The sequence below is a fragment of the Orussus abietinus genome, unplaced genomic scaffold (genome assembly GCF_000612105.2).
Source record: "Orussus abietinus isolate OABI.00-Male unplaced genomic scaffold, Oabi_2.0 scaffold12, whole genome shotgun sequence".
NCBI lineage: Eukaryota > Metazoa > Arthropoda > Insecta > Hymenoptera > Orussidae > Orussus > Orussus abietinus.
In genome coordinates this window covers 864014-870999 of record NW_019395990.1, presented here as the reverse complement: position 1 = coordinate 870999, position 6986 = coordinate 864014, and positions in this window count along the sequence as shown.

The following is a 6986-nucleotide window of genomic DNA, read 5'->3' as shown; positions in this document are numbered from 1 at the left end:
CAGGTGGCGGCAGGGACCAGCGGAGGGAAATTAAACCGAGGAGATATAACGATAACGTAACGAGCCTGGAATTTCATCCAGGACCCTGGACTCGGTGACGTAGAATTGCAACAATAAATTCAACAGCTGTAAATCCGGACTTCGCACTTTCTGATAACACGTTATCTCGTTCCAGGGCTCCATGGCTTGTCGCTTGTTCCTAACACCGCCACCCGGAGGCTGTAAAACACTGTACAAGGCAGTATTTCATGGCATGGCGAGCACTAGTGGAATTGCACCTTCTCGTCCACGTCCATCCCTGCAACTGTTGCTGCAAGACTTGCTGCAACTACCGCATTCTATCGGAATTATCGCAATCCCCTTTCCGGAGCCATTGTGTCCGGCCTGATGCGTGCCATCCGATTGTCAAGGAATTTTTTCGACCATTGCAATTTATTTCCAATTACCGACCACTGAGTGAAGAATGCGAGCACTGCAGTCTGCACCGCTGGAGGAACCATTGTAATCCCATTTCCTCGTTACTGCGCACTCGAGCCAGGGTGTCATTCGCTCGTTAGAGAGCTGACGAACCGCTCTTGTCAATGTGTATCGAGCTAGATGTCACGGGTCCTCCACTTCCGGAAAGATTTTCGATGGGAAGGGAAATTTCACCACTTGTTTGGTGCGCTTCAAGGGTCGCGGATGCACTTTGTGCATCGAGGCATGCCTCTTCCCATGCCGTTTGCTTCACCTCAGGAAACGTAACGGAGCCGATCCCATGAACGATGGGCAACTTCTTCGGATCTATTAATCATCGCCTACGTCTCGGAATAGGTCGCTCGTGTTCGGTGTGGACAGCCGAGCCCTATGATCGCATTGTATCCCGAATCGATCTCCGATGCGTTTTCTGGGCGGTCGGAATGTTAATGTGGTCATCGATGATAACGCATCTGCTGCGCGCTTTTGAAATATGGGTACCATAGTCATACCCGAAACTGGAGTTCATTCGGCTGGTCATCAAAACGTTCCTTTACGCTCTTAATGACTACACCATGACGAGAATGATCAAAATCCATGATTTCCAGCATTAAGATCCATGGTTTCCTGTGTGAATACCCCCTCGAACTGCACGAACCTTGAAGTGGGCCATGTGCGACTCGTTGATGGACTTCAAGGCCGATTTACGGGGAATACGTTGAAGAGCTATCCAGGCAAGTAGCACCGGGGCCTTGTAATGCCAATCTCGAAAGAACGGGGATTCATTCCTAAGCTAAGAGTTAGGTCAGTCGCGTTAGTCGGTCGGACCAGACGAGGGGTTCCGCCATGGCGAAGTTGCTCACTTCCCGCCACTCTGGGAGCACTTCACTCCATTCATTCAATTCATTTTCATCTCCGATTTGCCGTTCACCCTTTTTGTTCTCTCATTAGCGTCCTTTCCGGCAGTCGGCCCGTCATTGGCGAATTAGACTGTATTCCTAAGAAAATTAAGGAACTTCCGGCTACCCGGAGACATTGCGGACCCTCTACGAGGTGGTGCCCATTGTTTCATCCTCCCGGGAAAGTGAGAAACTCCGGGTAAGGTGAAATTAATTATACAGGCCAGTACCGATGGTACGGATATTAAAATCCATTTTTATTCAAGCTGCCTCGACAATTTCCACAGAGGAAGCGAGGAGTTAAAAACGGGGTTCATTACTGTTCCTGAAAGCGGTACAATTAATATCAACAATAAGATGGCCTCTTCAAGCCCGGGACGGACTACGGGCTAATTAAAAATTTAATCAAGTACCATTGTACTTGTTCCCCTCGATTTGCACCATTGTTCTCAACGTTCCCGATCCCGGCCGCTGACAAACGCGTACTAGGACTCCTCTGGAAGAGTGGAAGAGGGAAAAGAAATTTTTGCCGCGAAGAATCACGATACGGATCATTTTGAGGGCTCCTACGGGTCTCTTTATGATCTCGAAAAATTCCGGGGAAATTCTTTCCCCCTTCGAAATGGAATTTCTTCACGTGGGTCTGGAAGACGCTCTTTGGGGCGTGGCGACGTGCCGATGAGTTACGATCCACCTTTTTGTCTTTTGGCCACGGGCCACAGTAATTATGATAATTTACCTCCAGGATAACCGGGATTCTTGGCCGCCTCGTTACGGACGTTCCCGATGGAGGCCCTTCGATTTCGGGAAATACGTTAAGGTGTTACGAAGGCATCATTCTATGCACATTGAAACGTCAGAATATTAACCGAGTGCACCGAGCCATTTGAAACTCCGTGTGAGAAATTTCATTTTGCAAAAAAAAGTGTCCTTGGTTCTAGTGTGGAATTAATAAAAAACGGTTTTCTTTTCCAATGAAATTTCGCCATAGCGTTTCTTCTCGGGGTCTCCATGATCACGTTGTGAATTTTTTTAATGACTCGGTGCCATGGTTTGGAAAAAGTTTTATCAATATTTTCACGTTTTGATATATGTGGAATGATCCTTTCGTGACACATTAATGATCTCGAGGACGCTTTCTTCGTCTTGTCCGAGTAGGTCGGCCATTTTGGATCCTGCGTTTCTCCGCTGTTTGTAATAACGAGATCCATTAATTACAAGTACTCGTGGGTTGTTCGTACAAATTTGAGGAGGAACAAAAAAAAATTGGGGAATTCCGTTCGGTACTACAAAGTCGATATTCGGGGTGGAGGTTTCGGTCCATCCATAATTTCTGTCGGGAAACGAGAGTCGAGAGTTCTCGCGATGCGTTGAGAGCAGTAGGTGTAACACTGACAGACTTCCAATAGGAATTCCGTACGAAACGATCTCTCGAAGGAGCAAATGCGATCGTAAATGCGAGTCAATGCTTTTATGAGTAATTTACGGTGTGGCACCCCTGCGGCCGGGACTTCATGAATAAATTAGGGTTTACCGGGTGACGTGCACTTATCGGAACATTAAACTCGTGCTTGACCACTTCCTGCTACCGATGCGAAAGGCGAAATTTAGTGCCGCACTCGTTAGTGGAAAACTAATTCCACCGACTCTCATTTCCGAGGGTAGAAATACCGCGAGGGGATTTATTTCATTTCTTGTCCGTTTATTTAAATTTCACCCGAAGTACCATCACCATGGACGGCTCGGTGGGAATGAATTTCCTCGAAAGTGAATTCCACCGAGCTTTATTTAATTTCACCTCCGTTTATTTGAAGCTGACCCAAAGAACCATCGCCATGGACTCTTGGTGGAATGAATTTGTGACGGCACGTCGATGCGGGGCATATCTCCCAGATGGATCTACGGATCTAACGATCTAATATATCAATTGATAGGGGGGTTGATAGCCATTCCGGAACGTGCCCCCGTGCCACTTGGAAAGTCGCATCTGCTGCGCCGCGGGGGATGGCGGATCATTTTTTAGGGGTAAGTCCAAGATCCAGCTCCTAGAGGGGTATCATGGGGGTGCGTGGATCCGAACCATTTTGTTCCAGGGGCTCCAGGAACCGGGTAGAACACCCGGGGGTGGCCTGAAAAATTATCACCTCGGGTACATTAACCCCCTCGGTCGAACGGCCGGATAATGGCTAGAAATTAATATTAATTCCTTGCGGAGAAATTCTCCCAGTTTACGGGGTTTCCAGGTAACCTCTTAGGTCTCTTCCAACCCCTTTATTAATTATTTATTATATAGCATAATTTCGAGGGCTCTCTCGAGTCCGGGCCCCACCCAGGCGTATCTCGATCGAACTCCCCGCTCGATCGATCAATCGCAAAGCCTGCCATGACGAAGTCCGCGAATCGCGTGTTGCGGGGCTATAAAGTAATCTTTCTGGAGGAAAGAAGTCGTAGGCACCCCGCGACCGTAACTCAAAACAATTCCGGACGCGGCGTAAATCATGAAAGGGTTGACCACGCGGCCGAACATATTTCCCCGTCCATGTCGGCCTTATCCAGGAACACGAGTCCGCTTCGGGATATTTCAGTGTCCCCCAGGATAGCCAAGAAGGCCCTCCTTCGTCCTCGACGGGTCGTTCTCGATATTACCATATTTCGGGGATTTTTCATGCGACCACGGAAAGGCGAGGGGTAGGTTCCTCCCTAAGCTCCTCTTCGTCGGCGCCTCTTCTTCTCCCCGATTTCCTAGATGGCTATCATTGGGCTTATCTCGGTTTGAATCGGTAGCACCAAACCGATCCCGGTTTACCGACGAGTCCGACAAACGCGCCGACCTCCACTTCGTCATCCACCCTCGAGGGGGTTCACCTGGACGTCCCCGAAAAATCCGGTAATTGAGAAGACCCACCATTTTACTTCGTCGACCTCTTCGGGGGAAATGCCGACTTTGACGCGCGCACGTGACCCCACGTGTCATATTCAAATCGGGGGTAACGTCAAAAAAAAATGTGATATCTGGAAAAAGAAATTCCCACCCTCGACGTAAATATCCTATCTCGGAAATTGCCACCCCTTTCGCGATCTTTTGTCAATGTACATGTATCGCGTAAATATTTGTATATTTGTTCTAGTAACAAGAAAATATTTGACACTCGATACGAACTCCCACCCTCGACGTGAACATCTCACCCTGGAAATAGGCACCCTTTTCGTGCTCTTTACACTCGGGAGGATACATATATGATATCAGGAGATGCGTATCATGATATACGGCGGATAAAGGGACTAAGTGCGGATCGTATTACTGTTGGGTAAAAAGTGCCATAATCGAGCCGCTTTTTTTTTTCTAGCCATCGATCCACTGCAGGGCACGTCAAATGGTCCCGGTGAATGATGGCACGGTGTGATAAAAATTGAGAAAGCAACGAGAGGTCACGGGGCACTGGAGGAGGAGCGATCGAGATATGAAATATGGAGGAGGATCGGCGGCGAAACGGAGCCCAGAAAGTCGAAATACTTTCGGATCTTGTAAGAGGCTCGAGGACGAAGAGGCGCCCCGCGGTCGAGCGAGCCTGATTGTCATTTCTCTAATGACCACGAGACAAGATCTCTGGAGAAGATCGACTCGGGGATCCCTTTCCTCGGATCTTGGCGCTGAATCTACAGACTTTTGCGTGTCGCGGCCATCTCGTCGGCTCCTTTGCCTGGAATCGTCTGTACCGTGACACTTGCCGGCATTTTCCAGGTGACGAACGACCGAGCCACCTTAACTCATGCTTGTCAAGTCGAGGGGCTTAAGGTGACGCGAAAAGAACGAACGAATGAACCCTGGGCGTCAAATTATTTATACAAATGTCTGGGCGCATCGGAAACCTTCCAAGAATTTTTCTCTCCCACCTGGATCAAATTACCAGTACTAGTTATTTAATATACCTTACGCTACATACATGAAAATAAATGAATACACATTAAAACATATGAAAATGTCAAGATATTCATAAGACTATCCTCTAAAATAGGTGCACCGAATCCTTCGAAACTTCACAATGAATTTTTTTATTTATCCCAGACTAGAACCTAAGACAGGGATTGTTTTTTAAATAGTCTCACGTTTTGATATGTATATAGAATGGCCCTTTCGTAACACCTTAAGCCTTCGAGAGCGTCATTTTAGAACACATAATAGATGTACTAGGTGTAAGGGAAAGTATTGTCGTTTTTTGAACGCGTACACTTCTTACAAAAAATCGACAGAACTTTCCCTTACACCTAATATATTATTACCTATCAGGTTGGACCCGGATGATTTGGGCATGTTAAAATTTTCCACTAATTCGGTATTTCCCGGTGGTTACCTCGACCAAAGCGACGGAGGCGTCTCCAGGAGCGAATACCCGGTAACCGAGTAAGCGAGTACAAGCTCTCTCGACGGGACGCAGCCGAGGGTGCCGGGCACCCAGGGTGGACGCGCGGACGCCGGCGTCGCGGCGCTCACCTGGCGTCTCCTCTCTTGGCCGAATGAAACGTCGCCGTTTACAAATTAAAGCCGCCCTGGGGTGAGTAACGGGGATATCGCGAGAGAGAGTAACGAGCCGGCATTTACTTTGTCCCATCCGCGTGGTCCGCCGTTGGGTTCCTCGTTCCCTCGGGAGATCGCCTCCTCGGGCATCGGCGTCCCTCGCAACCACCTATGCGATTAATCGAGACGTTCCCCCGCGTGATTAATTCGACGTAATGACTGCATCTCGGCTGACCGATGACCCAGGCCGAAACAATGACCACCCTTGCCGGTTCCTCGGTGCCGAGCACCGAGTCAACAAAGTCCTGAGGGACTCTCGTCGGGTATTGTTTATTAGAATTTTTTAGTAAGAAGAAAAATTCCCTCCAGGGTGGAAGAGGTCTGACGAGGTGTGGGGTTCGAGGGGATGCTAGATGATGCCTTCGCCCCCCAAACCGTCGACCTCCTCCTCTCCCACTCCAAAAAATAAAATTCATCGCACCAAAGGAATATTTCCTTAATTCCAAGAATAATTAATATCTAATAAATTGCCACGATCCGGGAGAAATGTCGCGTCCAATTTATTAAGGCTTATCGGAGTTAAGGAATTATTATTGGAATTTTCAAAATATATCTTTATCAATATTCAAGGGAATTTTCTTTCGGACCGATGAAATTCTTATCTCAGTGCTAGTACGGGATAATCCGGCATCATGATTTATCATTTAACGTCAATTTCTTTTTTATTGGATAACCAACGTTTTAGGAAGACTCGAAGACCTCGGAGGGTGTCAGGAGTCCTGGTTAAGCGGAAGCCGCCACTGGTGTCGACATCGATAAGCGTCGATTATTCCTGACGATCCTTCCAGGAAGGTCCTCGGTTTTATTGCCGGTTGAGCGCATTGCTGAGGTATAATCTCTTCGGAGCTGGTTACGGATTAGCCGAGCAAGCTCTAACGGTGCTGCCCAGTCTCGACCCTCTTTTCCATAGCTGGACTCATTGTTGACCAAATCGATCTCATGACCCGGGTTTGCTCCTGCAGGACTCACGGACTCTCCCGAACGTGCGATCCAATTAAATTTACCCGATGCCCGCCGTGCGTGTCAGGATGTCCCGAAGGACTGTCACGATTATC